Source organism: Python bivittatus, unplaced genomic scaffold (genome assembly GCF_059951505.1).
Source record: "Python bivittatus isolate LINGU-HERP-01145 unplaced genomic scaffold, Pbiv_v1 ctg000070_np1212, whole genome shotgun sequence".
NCBI lineage: Eukaryota > Metazoa > Chordata > Lepidosauria > Squamata > Pythonidae > Python > Python bivittatus.
In genome coordinates, this window is record NW_028277034.1 from 36,732,928 (window position 1) to 36,749,184 (window position 16,257).

The following is a 16,257-nucleotide window of genomic DNA, read 5'->3' on the forward strand; positions in this document are numbered from 1 at the left end:
ATGAAACTTAAGTAAGTTATTACCATGTGTAGATCCAATTTGTACACATGTATGGTGAGTGGATTTATATCCTCAAAACTCCCCAGACCTGCACCTATCAAAATTGAGAAAGCCATTAATATGCAATCCCTATTCAACCTTTTGTGAGTATTCTCAGAACCTATCAGGAAAATAGCACAGAATGTATTTCTGCATCAACCTAACCCTGTTTCTCCCCGGTCTTTTAGTCATTCTTCAGCAGGGATCATTTCTGTATGTCACTAGTTTCTAAAACTGATATTCTGATTGGTGCACTACGCACTTTTAAAATCATTTTTTAGTTTGCATCTCATTTTGTGTAGGCTAACAGTGCTCACTAGCACCTATGGACATACATTAGCATCACTGCATGAAGATTCCTTTGTGCGTGTGTATGTGTATGCATTATTAAGCTGTAAGACAAAAAGATATAGCTGAAACTTCAATCAACTTTGCTGAACACTTCATTAAAATAAGTTACATTTTTGCTTCAGTTTCCAATATGTAGTGACTGAAACATAAACTCTACAAATCTAAATTGGAAGATGGTATATTGCTAGACATCAGTGCCACACCTGTTGTGATTCCGAAACCCTTGGTGATACTAGGATGGGAAGAATTATGTATGCATTCTTACTCAAAAGCTAGTCTAACTAGTAGATATGATTTGCATTCTTGGCTGACAAAAAGCATTTTAATAGATCTTTTCCACCTGCTATACAACACCATAATCTAAGAAGGAAAATGCTTTACTTAACAGAAATACAGATCTGTAAGACAACGTAATCCTAGGTAATACAGCCTGTACAGATGTCTGCTTTTCCCACAATCAGAGAGCTGAGCTGTCATCTCTGAGAGGAAAATGGGAAAATAGGCAGAAAAACCTTATGTAGAAGACTTCAGATTCTTGCTATAATTTTAGTCCTCTTCCTATCAAAGTCAGACTTCCACATAGCAGCTTTTTCTCAAAGAATATAATGAATTGTTCAGCTCATTCTCTGAGCTTACAATTTCACTTAACACATCTGTTGATGTACAGCTGTATTGTGTATGTTTTCACATTCTTAAACAATACAGTAGAGGGAGGGCAAGATCTCTATTTAGGTTATTATAGATTGTTTCAAGGGCCCAAGGAGGATTCTGCTTTTTATTCTTGTGATTAATTGTACAGTAAGTAGAATATGTCAATAACAGAATATCTCTTAACATTCTTGTTAAATGAATGTAGTCAGAGAAAGCAAAAACAAAAATAAAATCTTGTTCTAGTGAGATTCCCACTATATATAATGGAAATAATTCTTCCTCCAGAAATTAAAACAATTTATAAATTCTTAGCTGCAATTCTTTTAATGAGACACTCTTTTATTTTACATAAAAAAGTAAGTATGCCTTCATCTGGCTTCTAAAATGGCAATCTATATACCGTTTTACATGTGAAAAAAATCTCAGTGAACATTATAAATGGGAGATAACATTTAAAATACCTGCCTTCCGCATACATTTGATAAACATCAGTTTGCATATAGAACTAATAGATCCACAGAGGACGCTATAGCCATCACTCTCCACACTGCTCTGACTCATCTGGAACAGCGGGGGACCTATGTGAGGATGCTTTTTGCAGACTTTAGTTCTGCATTTAATACAATCCTTCCACATAGACTGGTGCCTAAACTTATGGATCTTGAGCTTCCATATTCAATCTGTTCTTGGATTTTGGACTTCCTGTCTGGCCGCTCCCAGAGGGTTAGATTAGGCAATTATATCTCCTCAGCTCTTACTCTCAACACTGGTTCACCACAGGGCTGTGTGTTGAGTCCCTTACTTTACACTCTTTATACATGACTGTACCCCCACTCACTTCAGCAATATTATCATTAAATTCGCACATGATACAACAGTGGTGGGGCTTATCTCCAAAGGAGATGAGTCTGCCTACCGGGATGAGGTGGACCAGCTGCTTTCGCGGTGCGGAGACAATAATTTGGCTCTTAATATCAGTAAGACCAAGGAGCTTATAGTGGACTATAGGAGGAATAGATTAGATGTCCAACCCCTGGTTATCAATGGAGACCGAGTGGAGCGGGTGGCCAGTTTTAAGTTTCTGGGTGTTACTATAAAGGAGGACCTGACCTGGGGCGCTCATATTGCAGCACTGGTTAAGAGGGCCCAGCAGAGATTATACTACCTCAGACTTCTCAGGAAACACCAACTGAATGAAAAACTGCTGATGACCTTCTACCGCTGTACCATTGAGAGCATTTTGACCTACTGCACCTATGTACAGTTTGCTAACTGCACAGTGGCAGATAGGAAAGTGCTCCAGAGGGTTACCACCACTGCCCAGAGGATCATTGGTTGCCCTCTCCCCTCTTTGGAAGAACTTTATAGTTCCCGCTGCCTTAAGAAGGCTCAAAATATTCTTAAGGATCCATCCCACCCGGGACATTCTTTTTTTGAACTATTACCATCTGGCAGGATAATGAAAACAAGGACCAACAGGCTGAAGAATAGCTTCTATCTTAGAGCTGCAACTATACTGAATTCTATCGTATAGTGCAGTATTAATGCAGCATCAGGGGTTGTGCAATATGGAATGTGAAGGTTGTGTTATATGTGTTTTATGTGTGTTATGTGTTTTATGTGTTTTATGGTTTTTATTATTTTAAAGCTGCACTGGGGTGGCATTAATTTCGTTGTACAAGTTGTACAATGACAATAAAGATTTCTATTCTATTCAGGAACAGAATTTCAAGAAAGCAAGAGAAGACACACTATTCCAAACCTTACACTTAACAATTTATATTTTTAAAATACAAAAGATATAACAAATGACTGATGAGTCCCACTACTGTTTATTAAAATAAATAATACAAGTTAAAGTCACTACTAATTTCTTATGAGTGTCATGGATATTGCTCATTTTCTAATTCAGTCACAACAGGGAATCATTTCAGTACATCTAACCTAACCTGGCCAAAAAGAAGCTGATAACAGAGCTATGGAAAGAAGCTGAAAAATGCTAAACATAATTTTCATCCTACAGTGAGCTGAGAGCATTTATGTACCAAAGATCATACTCACAGAATATAAGGGTTGAAAGCTGCGGTGTCCACAGGGATGGGGTAAAAAGATTCAAGATGGCAGCCACAACCATGCATCTGAAGCCCTGAATGTAAAAAAGAGGCAGGACTTCGATTTCATATTGTGGTTGCCATCTTGACTGACTTGGAAATCATCTGGTCAAGTCCCCTGCTTAGTGCAAGATCCATTGCTACAGCATTCCTGATAGATGCCATCCAGCCTCCTTAAACACCTCCAGCAAAGAAGAATTTACCATCTCCAGAGGAAGTCTATTCCATTGTTGAATAGCTCTTACCATTGTTTCCTGATGTCCAACCGAGTTCTTACCCCTTATATTTTAAGCCCACTGTTACTTGTTTTGTCTTCTGGAACAACTTTGAACAAATCTGCTTTGTCTTCTATAAAACACCGTTCAGATACTTGAACGCAGGCGTCATGCCTTCCCACAAGTTAATTCTCTCTGGCTGCTGGCTCATATTTAGTCCGTGATCCATCAAGGATCCCAGATCATTTTTGCATGTACTGCTGTCCAATATGGTTCCCTCATACTCATGATTTTCTGATGCAGATGAAGGACTTTGCATTTGTCCTTGTTGAAATTCATCTGGCTGGTTCTGCCCATTGTTCCAGCTTGTCAAGATCCTCCTGAAATTTGATAGTGTCCTCTATGATGTTTGCTACCCCCTTAACATTGTATTGTCACAAATCTGATAATTGTCAAGGCCTGCTGCTTTACTACTATATTCCAAATACATTTTTGACCCCGTCCATAATTAAAGGAGCAAATAATTAATGTTTTTGTAAGGAATCTAATTGTGGATGGACAATGTTAGTTTTAAAAAATCTGTAGAATACCATCAGATAGATACTCAGACTTAATATATCAGTCAGGTCAGAATAATATTTAAAAGTTTGCAGAAGAAATATATTTTTATGCATCTCTATAGTGTGTGTGTGTGTGTGTGCATGTATTTTCTCACTTTAATAATGTAACAGTTGTTTCTGTTTCAGGTAATTTGACAAGGTCTGGTCAGGTTTTTCACCATTCGCCTAATACTTTTGATACATGTCAAAGGCAAACTCAGATCATTGTGAAAGTATTATTCAGCTGAGTTAACTTCCTATATAGAGTGGTAATAGAATGCTTAGCCTTCTGCATCCACAGAGTTTTCCATTTGTTTTCAAAAGCATATTTTTTGCTTCTTCTTATATAATGCTTATGTAGTAGTACAACCACACGTATGGCTCCCATTAAAAGATTAAAGATGAAGGGTTAACCTTAATTGTGAAGTACTTCCAATGACAACGTTCAAGGCAACAATAAATCTTCAGCTGAAAAATATTTTGCCTGACACAAAAAGTGCATTATTCTATTGTGGGAAAGTTGCATCTATTCATGTGATTATGGAATAGATTATTATATTCTTGGATATCACTGAAATGCAAGAATTGACAAGGAAACAGATGAGCTGTTTCCTTTTTTATATATAGTAATTTTATTAAAAATTACAACTACAATGATACAAAACTAATACAAACGAAAATAAATTAAAAAAGAAAAAACAGAAGATGCAGAAAAGAAAAAATAGAAAAGAAAAAATAATATAAAGAAAAAGAAAACATATAAAGAAGTGACTTCCCCCTTCATCACAAGGATTAACAATTTTAGTAACTTATCGCCTTCTCTTGAAATACAAATGATCTCTTCTCCCCATATCCCATCTCTTATCTATAAACAAATCCATAAAGCCTTGCCATTTCAGTCCCGAAGTCAGCAAAAGTCAACAGGGGTTACCAGAAATAACAACATATCTATTTTAACCTTGATAAAAAACCCCCAACTTTATATGCCTTCCTTTTATTTTTAACAATCTTGATCTTTAGTCCCTTCACATTATGCCCTAGAACTTGATTTGTTCTCATTTTTTCTTTGTCCCTTCTCACAAAATTCTTCAAAGCTTTAAAAAGCCTTTTAAAAATCCAATATAGGAAAATTATCCAGGTCACTCTCTTGGTTAATTATTTGCATATCCCTTTTAATTATGAAGACATCAGCCGGTTTCTTTTGTATGTCCAGTGTAACATCTTTTTCCACATCATTCTTGTAGCTTGTCATTTTTAAATCCACTTTCAGATCAGTCTCAATCTTGTAAGGTAAAATTTGTTCCTCTTCCATAACATCTTTTAAACACAATCTATCTACAGAGGCAGACACTCTTAAAAGTAAATTCTGGGTTCATTGTTCGAATGTTAAAGTATTTTACTTCATTCTGCATTAGTAAGTCAAATTTAAGTGTTCTCCTTTTAATTGTAATCTTTAGTTCTTTCTAGTTCCCTCTAGTGTTCAACCTTCAAAGACCCATCCTATCTTTTTTTTTTTAAGAATTCAAAACAAAATTATTTTCCCACAGAAAGGATTCTTATAATTAATTCCAAAATCTTATTTCCAATGTATCTGGACACTTAGTCTGTTTGTAACTTTCTAAAATCAAAGATGTTAGTTTTTGCTGTTTTTCCAAAAAAGATTTTTTTAAGTCCTTAAACTTGTATTTAAAAGTTCTTTTGCTAATGATTGAAGGAAACTCAACTGGTGCTGTAAAATGCATCAGTCCAAAAGTCCCTAATAGCTGAAAAGCAGTTAACAAGCAATTTTTGAAAGTGATTAGAAAAGGAAGTATGCAAACCCAGTGTCCTTAAAGGTGCAAACTGCAGTTTCAGCAAGATGGCTATTCCCTTGTCTCCCAGAGCTCTAAACCCACCAGAGACAACTGTCTTGTGGTCTCCTACAAGAAGCAACTGTATGGAGCACTTGTGAGTAATCTCAAGTCCTCTCCTTGTCTGGAAATGAATTATGAAGAGCTGGGCTACTCACCGGCACTTCATTCTGCCACGGTCTCCATTTTTTCTTCCCCATTTCTTCTTGGTCAGTTCACCATTTCTTCCCCAGAAGTCAAAACAGATGAGATGTTTCCGTGGGTTCTGTGGACTGAAAAACTGATTTCAGTCACACTATGCATTTATAGTACATCAAACTTGGAAAGTGATATTTTCGATAAGATTAAAAAAAAAAAATAGAAGTGGTAGTTAATAAAAGCAGAATTGGTTAATAAATGCAAAAGCTTTAGTTAAGTACCACTATATAACCTGACTGGACAATGCAGAAATTCTTACAGTAAGCTATCTGCAGATTTTCCTCCTTAAAAAACTGCCTATAGTTATTCTTGTTGTAGGAGAAGAAAATGTAAATAAATAAGAGAAGTGAAATTGTCCATACACTAGTTGTTTTGTTCAGAAATGATGTCTGCAATAAATAGTATGTGCAGTAAAATAAAGCTGCAGCTTATTTGTTAAATATGTTTAAAAAGAAAAGGATGAAAAAGCCCAAGTGTGTTTAACAAGGGTAATCTAGGTATACTACTTACCCGTGGTTTCTAATCAGTTCCTCTACCCACAGTGCTCCTGCTCTTTGCTTAGATTTCTCCTGTTCCCTGGTTCTTGACTTTTCTCCAGCTACTCATAGGTATTCCAAAGTTCCCTTGGGTTCTCATGGATATCTCCAAGGATTTCAAAGCAAAAGACAGATAAAGAAAAATGCTGAACACACCATTCAATAAAGGCTTCTTAACAGAGTCACATTATGACAAAGTACTATGCACAGGAGAAATTGTGCTTGATTGGCTAAGGCAAAACAGTAACAGCCAGCTTTATATCACTTCTGGGATCTGCTTCTACTAGAGATGCCAGAGTTCTAGAAAACCTAGCAAAGCAAGATGGCGGCTTTGCTTCACTCTTGGGAATGAGAGATATTGTTGCTCCATGAAGTAGCTTCAGAAAGGGACTTCCCTTGAAACTCAGTTGAAATGAAGCAATCATTTGAAATTGCAGAGTCCTAATGTTTATGATAAAAACAATTCTTCCTCTTTCCACTGGGTGGCCTTGCAAAATCAGCTGACCTCAGTAGCTCCTTTGATTTTTTAAAAAAAGAACTTTTTTTAGTTTTCCAACAGCAAGACAACTGCAACAAAGCCATATTAAATATTTTCTGAAATACCCAATGTACACAAAAATAGTTTCAGGTGTATTACCCTTTTAATAAGATTGAAATAGGCTAATTCCACATTTAAAAAAATAAAACCTTCCAACTTTATACAAGAATAGGACATTTAACTCATTGGAAAAGTATTTATTCTCATAAAAAGATTTAAAGTTGGTGTGGAGCGTTCAATTAGTTTATTTCATTTATAAGTCAGACACCAAATTAAAAGGAAAAAGAAACATATTTGGGAGACTAATAAAATAGATAAAGGGAACAAATGACACAAATTAAGAGGTAAAGTAGGCTAAAATCAAAGATAGAATAAAGTGTTTTATGTATGCTTATAAACAGCAATTGTACAAAAGTAAATAGCATGAGATTATCATCTTTATTGTCCCTCAAAAACACCAATGCTCAAGGCCTAAAAAAGTTTAAACCCAATAGCTTCTGATAGCAGTTGCAATAGAGGAAAATTCAGCAGCTTTCTTATGTGCTCACCAGGGGTGGGAGTCACAACAGCGGCTGCAAGCCCCATCCCTCCATGCAAGCCCCATACATGCGTGATGTCAACACCTATAGAGGTGGGGATTCAATCACATCGTCTTGACCACCATCTGAACATTTCCCTACTGACTGCCCTGGAGGTGTCTTCCAGAGTGAAAATAAATATGTATTTATCAATTTGTTGAAAAATAAATGATTGATTTAATTTCCATAAGCATTTTTCCAATAACTTTTTTTTATTCTTTATGTGTTCTTTCTACTAACCTGTACCTTTAGAACATGTTTGTGGTTTTGTTCTCTCCTTCCTTATAAAACACTAGCTATTCATTAGTTGAGAAAGGAAACGCTCACTAGAGGTCCTGTTAAGGGAGTCAGCATGTTACTGATATGTCTTTTGTTTGTGGCTATATGTAACGAGGGAATCTAAGATTGTTTTTCATAAAGCATAAGGCTTCATTATGATTTTACTTTGAATCAGTATAGTTTTAATGAGAATTATCTGTTTAGGGTGGTGTGTATGTATACGTTCTTAGATATATAAGCATTTGACAAATGTATATAGTACTCACAAAATTGGAAGTCTGAGCCAAAATCAAGGCTGGGCACAGTTAGTAAAATATATTGCTTAAAATAACTCTTATAATTTCTTCAAATGACCACAGGCTGTTAATTCCCTTTTTATAAGGTTATCATATATGAGCCTTCAGTTTCTTTTTCTTTGGATCAAAGTTAGCAAGAAGGCATCCCTGAATGCAGGACATCCATCCTTTCTCTCTTAGATAATATCTACTACTACCCCAAACTAAATTAAGATTAATTTTAATTTTTTTTTAAAGTTAAATGTTCAGAATTTTGTGCAATCAACATATCTCATGAGATCTTATCTAAGAATGTTAAAGTTTTGTGAAGATTTTATGGCATTCTTTCATGATACCTTTCTGTGACATTGCCAGAAACATAAAAGATATACCAGTCTTCTGAGATTTCAGATGTTGGTTTGTGAAGCAAGATTATTTTTAAAGCCTAGGATCTAAAGAATTTACCAATTCCTACTTTGGATTATAATTCCCCATGTGTTCTCCTACTGCAAAAAAGTAGGAGACTTAACAACCCCCTAAATCTGTATCATGAACACATTGTTTATAGGAAGGCTATCATTTCCTAGAATATTGGTTTGTTGCAATCACTGAAATCTGCACGTATGTTACTTTCGGGGCAAAAGGAAGGAAGAGTGGATTTCCTTTCTAGAATTTGATAGGATAGTAAAGTCGTGATAGAAGTTGGAAAATTTGAGAAAAATAGAAAATCCTTAGCATAGTTAAAAACTCTAAAAAAAAAAAAATCATCCTAGGAAAGTGAAGAAAATAGCATTCTGTGTGAGTGAAAGCTACCATAAATTGTTTGGTACAATTGTAACTGTTACTCTTGTTAAAAAGGAGAATAATCATAACAAGTACTATATATATAATATTTCCATACCTGTTTGGAATTAATTTCTTCTACCTCAGCTGACTGGAAAAATGAAGTGATGATTAGCCTTATTAAGGGGGGGCGGGAAAGCCCAGGGATGGGGATAGGTAGCTCAGGGAAACAAAATAGTAATTAGGAAAATATTCTCTCAGGATACAAACCAGCAAACCTATATTTACAAGTTAAGTATTACATTCATTGTGCTATTATAGCATTCTTGATCAAGATAACTCTAGAAGACATTAGAGATCATGGTAACCACTGACTCAGTTGAGGGTGAGTACAGAGTGTTGTGCATTCCTGCCTCCTAAAAATAGTTCTGGTGACGGGCAACTGGTCAATCTGGGTAAGCACTATGAAGAGAGATAGAATGAGCTGGGTATGTTTAATCTTAAGAGAGTGAATAAGTTGGCTCTCTTCAAAGATATCACACAAAAGAAAATCAAGATTCATTCTCCATTGTTCTAGAATGCAGGACAAGAAATAAGGAATTTAAGTTACAGGAAGACATATTCCAGGGAATGTTATAAAAAAACATTGTTGCAACAATAGTTCAACAGTGGAACCAGTTATCCAGAGAAGTTTGGGGGGGGGGTCTCTCTTTTATTGGATGTGTTGAAGTGGAGACCACACTGTTGTGGATGTTTTAATTTGGATTCCCTCACTGATCAGTAAGTTACACGATGGCTGGAATAGCACCTTCTGTCAAAGAATTTCAGGGGTCTCGCTTGAGCATCCTTGCTTTCTAACGTCAAGCTGTAGGGTGGCTGCAAACAGGAACCAATGTCAAGAGGTTTAGGACTTTGGGCAACAGTAGATACAGAACCATGAACAAGCAGCAAAAGTATTTGGCTTATTTAAGCAGTTTCAATAATTAATTCTCCCTCGTTCACACAGACATATTCTGTATACTCTCTCATGACCAAGCTGATCACAGTCTGGTCTGGGGAAGGCAGGGTGCAGCAGATGGACAACGTGGGTCAGAGGTCTTTGACCAAGTTTCTTGATTCCATCTTCCTTTTATAACATTCTTATAACATCCTCCATCATGGCCTGCACTGTTCACAAACTTTGGCTCTGGGTACATACTTCCTTTTCCATATACTTCCCGATCTCAGAAGGATTGGTTTTCTGCTGTCTTCCCCATGGCCACACAGAATTCATTATAGCTTTCCTTTGGTTCTTTCCTCAGCCTGTTTTAACATTCTAGCTTTGTGATTCGGCAATTCTATAACCTAAGGCAGTTCAACAGTCCATCCTCATACAAGAAAAGAAGAGTACAACAGAATTAAATACACAGGAAGAATTACTTAGATACAGATATATGCAACTTGGGTAGTACAGGAAGTTGCATCCACTACAGGAAGCTGCCTGCACCACAGTTCACACCACTGAGCAAGCATCCGAAACTCACTCCAGCACATTAAAGTACAAAAGATCTATCACTCCCATATGGTGGGAAGCTATAATGGTCAACTTTATTAAACTTAAATGACAGTAGGGAGAAAGTCCTCTTATAGCCGCCCTCCGAAGTGTCAGCCCTCCTAAGATTGCTGCTTAAAAAGAATAAAAGAACAAGCTAAAACATGAATAATTAAAGTGACCTCATGTAGATGTTAAACAGGAGTAGGGAAAGTGTAAAGCCCTAAGGATTCCTGTACTTTTTTTTATGGAAACCACTAGATTAGAATGCAGTGATATACAAAAACTGTAAAATAAATATATACAGTACATACTTTTAAAAGTAATAATTCTCATTCAGTCCATAACTTTCTGGCAATTCATAGAAAATAAACTACAGAGACACTTGGTTATAGAAATATCTGTTGATTATGGGGTAATGGAGAATTCTTGTTTTTTTCCCATTAATTTCTCTAAAGCCTCACGGTGTGAGGATGAGCTGATTATAGGTCTGTTTGTCAGTGACACGTATTGCTTAAATAATCCAGAAAGAAGCAAACACAGTAGCTTGTAACTAAGTGCAGTACTACTAGCTTCTAGTTAAGTACTTAAGACGAGGGAAATGAGCTTTGAGTGGTTTGTGCTGCTACTACATGAATTCCACAAAGTGGACAACTCATTATTTACATGGCCATTTCCAAGAAGATGATATGAAACACTTTTAATTCTTTACCATTAGCTTAAAACTAATCTGCATCAATAGTGCAGGAGATGATTTGGAGATTATGTAAAATAAATGGCCTGTTCCAGAAACACTCTTGCAGTTAGCATAAATAGATACCTTTGGCAGATTTAAATGGAAGTCCATGGAGATCAACTATATGTAATTTGTGATTATGCTTTTAGACATTAAAATCATGATTTTATATAAACCTTTGAGTTAGTCTCAATGAAGAGCACACCTTACTGATGTATTTACAGTATATGCGTGATCAATTATCTTCCAATCTTTCCCACAACTAATGCCAGAAAAATGTCTCTGCACTTTTTCTAACTGTCATTGAATTTGATAAAATACATATTTTTAGACATTATTTGACAAAAGAAGAGAATTCCAGATAATTTCTCCTAGGCCAAGTGGTATTTTTGCACTTAGTTATGACGTGGCCAAAGGATAGTATAAAAATGGCTTTTTCAGTTGTATTTCTTCCAGTGAAATATCAATCTACCTGCTTTGCCATACTTCAGTCAAGTCCCATGGGATAACTCCTTCTACTGGGCTCTGTCACTACAGCAGTACTGTCACTGCTAGGGGTGGTGGTTGTCCTGCCCAAGGAATTGTTGGAGAATTTCTCCTTTCCCTGGAGATATTATCCATCCAGTTTCTTTGCACACAGTTGTAGATGCTGGAATGAGGCTGACTTTACATCACTGCAAGTTAAATCAGAATCTAGTTTTTAGTCTGTGGTTAAACATCTGGGGCCATGAGACAAAGAACAGCGCAAGCCTTTAAAACTGCGTTAATTATTTATAAACAGATCGCTGTTAGTCTGCAATCATCGACCAACAGGAACCAAGCATTCCTATACAAGCATTCCTATATTCCCCAAAGATCAGAGAAAGAAAAAGCTTTGCTGAAGAAATTATCCACTATATAGTAATGTGGTATCTTATGAATCCATGGATATGTATTGCAGGCATGGGCCAGCCAGATAGTCTACTTATTAAGGAAAACTTATATCCTGTCCTTCTGGTGCTTACATGTATCACTTAGAGAAGCCACCAGGAATAATTAAAATCATTCAAAGGAAGAAGAGGAAGAATTAAGAAACAGGCAGATATGGTAGCTAAAAGAACCTTCGGGAAACAAAAAAGGCGTATGTATTTAATTAAAACTAAACTTTACCACACTTTATCATGGGACAAAATGGTGCAACATTTGGACTGCAGCCACTGAAAAGGTGTTGTCCTGCTTCCCTCAGCCAGGCCTCTCTCACATTTGGAGCATATTAACTGTTCACCTAGTCATGGACACCCACTCCTACATTCTCACCCACTTCAGATCACTTGTTTGTTCACAGGAATACAAATTAACATTCTAATAGGGGGAGGATACACATGTCCTAGCATGGATGGCCATCTTAAGATAAGGCCAAAGGTAAATCTCATCTATCATTGTGTGCCATTCAATGGCCCAGCAAACATATCAATTAAGCTCACAGACAGAACAGGGAGGCAATAGTCTTACTCCATTGTTGCTCCCCAGTAAATTGCTATTTATGTCATGCTGCCTTATGTTGGAAATAATGTAGAGCTATCACAAAATGTTCTATGAATTTGGTGTCCCTTTTTAAAACCTTCTAAATGGATGACTATTGCAAGATGATGGCAAGACATTCCTTTGTCTTGACTATGTATAGCTAAAGATATACTTCCTTTTGTTAACTGCAATGAAATTCCCCATCATTATAAATAAAGAAGCCTTTTTCTGTTTATACATTTCCCTTGCAAGCCTCAAGCATTTCTTTTCTAACTCATTTTAATGAGACAAAAGAGTTTACAGGCAGGACATCCAGAGAAACAAAACAGGTGGAGTCAGAATATTCCTAAAACAGGGTTTCTCAACCTGGGCAACTGTTAAGATGTGTGGACTTCAACTTCCAGTATTCCCAAGCCAACAATTCTGGGAACTGAAGTCTATACATCTTATAATTGCTGAGTTTGAACAACACAGTTCTAGAATGTCCTCACCACAGCAGACTCATCTGATTTTCTCTCCTTCTCCAGGTGTGCACACTTCTCAGGATACAAAAGCTATCACTTCATCTCACAGAGCAAAAACACTTGATCATCATCACTAGGCTTGATTATCACTACATTTTAGTAGGCTCAGTTTTTAAACCAGGCCATTATTTTATCTTAGAGGGAAACTGATCTACTGTTATTTCTCACTGAGGAATCCAGCTGAATGTCCCTGGAACTGCAAGGTTTCCTGAATAACAGGCTGAATATATTTTTCAACTGAAACAACTTTGAATCATCTGGGAATTGGTGGAGAAGAACATATGGAATTCTTCTGCAAAAATAATGCATGCAGTTTCTGATTTTTCTTAAAGCTCTCTAGCCACATTACAAAACTAGAATCATACGGAATTCTGTTGTGAGGCTATTTTACTTTTTAAAAACTGTTGGTATCTGTAATGTAAACCAGCAGTTCCCAAACTTTTATTTTCAGTAAACCAGTACAGTGAAAGATTTTGGGGACTACCACATAAAGCGAAGGGTTGGGAGTACAGGACCTGTAAATATCATGGCACAAGTGATGCCGTCCAAGTAGCATCCCAAAATTAAATTAAAACTGTGTGTGTGTGTGCATGCAGGCATGTGCTGTAATGGCTGAAATCTTGTGAGATCACCAAATCTCATTTAAGTATGGAGTTCCCTCTTAAAATGGCAAAATCCTGTAAGACTTCAAAGGAGAGTATCAAAATCTTGTGAAATTTGGTAGTTTTGCAAACTTTTGACAAGTCTAATTTATTTTGGTTCCTATACCAGGGATCACCTGAAGTTTCCTAAAAGGCCACAGGTTGGAAAACGTCAGTGTATCTATTTCTTAAAATTAAAAGGAATGCATCCAACAAGTGATATGAGTTCTGTTTCAGATCAATGGACCATTTTCCAAGTAAATTTAAGGTTTAAGTCCCCACAACCTCCTTCACCAGTAAAATTAATAATCCACGAAAAGTATCAAATCATATATAAATGAATAAAGGGGATAAATTATAACATTTTCATGGAATAACTATTTGATCTTAAATATGTAAAACAAGTGGGGACACACTAAAGAACTATCTGCTTAAAACTACACTGGAAATCTACGAGAATTTTTTAAAAAGCAGGCGTATGTTTCTCATCAGTATTTAGTTGTTGTTGTCTGCCAAGCCATAAACGAATACCATATGTCATAACCAACAGACTTAGCTCATAATAAGGCTCTCTGATCCGATACACAGCCAATAGCCTAGCCAATTCCATGAGAGAAGCTTTTGATCTACTGGTCTTCATTAACTGATATGATATTTGTGGGAGGTGCACAATTACTATTGAGTTTCAAACTCTATCTAATGTTTCGATTGAAAACAAACAATTTCACAGGCCAGATAATAACAATGCATGGGACTGGCTTCATAAGGATATGAGTAACATCTCTACAATCCTACACACATTAAATCAGATAATTTTTTTAGTCAGGTTTTCCTTTTGCACTTAGCCTGCCTTAGTTCTGAATGATTACTGGAATTATCACCTACCTTAATACTCCCATGTGTTTCTACTACTCCTTTCAAGTTTTTCTTTCTATAAAAATATGCTAAAAAGATGGAAGAGCTTCATAGTTCCATTAGAATGATAGCACTAAGGTCCTTCTGTCCAGAAGCTTCCATGTCCTTAATCGCTTTATAGATAAAATCTTCCATAAATATATTATGCTTAAATCAATTCAAGTAAAATAATCAACCTAAACATATAAAAAGCTAAGTGATAATGCCACATGATCAAAATTATGCCATTAAAAAACACCATGGCATTTTAACAATCAACTATTCATTTAACATGATTCAAAGGTTTAATGAACTTTAAAAATGCCAATTAAAGGTCAATTAAAACATTCAATAGTTTAGATATAATATATGTAAACTTTTTTCTGCTGATCCAACTATAATGGGATATTTTGCAGAGTTTAACTGAATTGGCCAGGGAGGATGAATAGCTTCATACAGCATTGTTATTATCTGGCCTGTGAAATTGTTTGTTCTCAATCGAAACATTAGAGTATGAAACTCAATAGTAATTGTGCACCTCCCACAAATATCATATCAGTTAATGAAGACCAGTAGATCAAAAGCTTCTCTCATGGAATTGGCTAGGTTCCGTGGCTACTATTGGCTGCGTATCGGATCAGAGAGCCTTATTATGAACTAAGTCTGTTGGTTATGACATATGGCTTCATACAGAAGGATAATGGTGAATACCTTTCTGGAACAACTTCTGATACCTTCATATCTAAACAAAGTTTCCCTCTGCTGTTCCCATCAAGGTTTTGCTAATCCATCATCATACCCAAAGTATATGAGTTTCTGTTTGCTAATCCTTGCATCAAGGCAGCAATCAGTCTATTTGGGCCACAACTGATTGATTGGTTCTTCTCGGAGTCCTGTATTATGGATTTCAGATCCATAATCTGAAGGCAGATCATCTTCCATCACTCTTTCTCAGGGTCCAACTTTCAAAGGTATGCATTATCACCAGAAAGAACACTGCTGTACTATTCTGAATTTTGTTGTTGTAGAAATGTTCTTAGCCTTCATGATTGTTTGTCACTGCTTTCTTCCCTAGGATTAATACTTTACTTCTCTAGCCTATTGCCCATTTTCATCTATATCTATGTATCATCTTCATTTTTCACTATCCACTGTTCATTAAACACACTGACTGAAATTACTTGGGTCTTCATAATATTTAACATTAATGCACTTTTTCACTTTCCATTTCTTTTCATAATAAACTTTTTCAAGCCTGTCTTTCAGCTAATGTTAACACTGTTGTCTGCAGTTGTTAGTGTTTCACCCACCACTTTAATTCCAACTGTCATCTTTTCCAATCCTGCCATTCTTACATCTACCTCAATTCTAAGGATAATTTTTAGAGGGCCAGGGAGATGGCCTTAGAGAAGGAATCCAGAGACT

At 36.2% G+C, this 16,257-nt stretch overlaps 1 long non-coding RNA gene across 5 annotated transcripts in view; it reads right to left on the minus strand.

Moving 5' to 3' along the window:
* The window catches only part of LOC107326074 (uncharacterized), a 34,484-nt gene that overhangs the window by 5,105 nt on the left and 13,122 nt on the right, over positions 1 to 16,257 (minus strand). For 4 of the 5 annotated variants that reach the window (XR_003084465.2, XR_015794604.1, XR_001559826.3 and 1 more), the window contains 2 exons: positions 6,525 to 6,656; positions 5,975 to 6,088 (listed from right to left, as the gene is read on the minus strand). This is a non-coding gene — a long non-coding RNA (uncharacterized LOC107326074). Of the gene's footprint in view, positions 1 to 5,974; positions 6,089 to 6,524; positions 14,552 to 16,257 lie in introns of those variants that run through there. The other variant, XR_015794603.1, reaches the window with a different exon arrangement.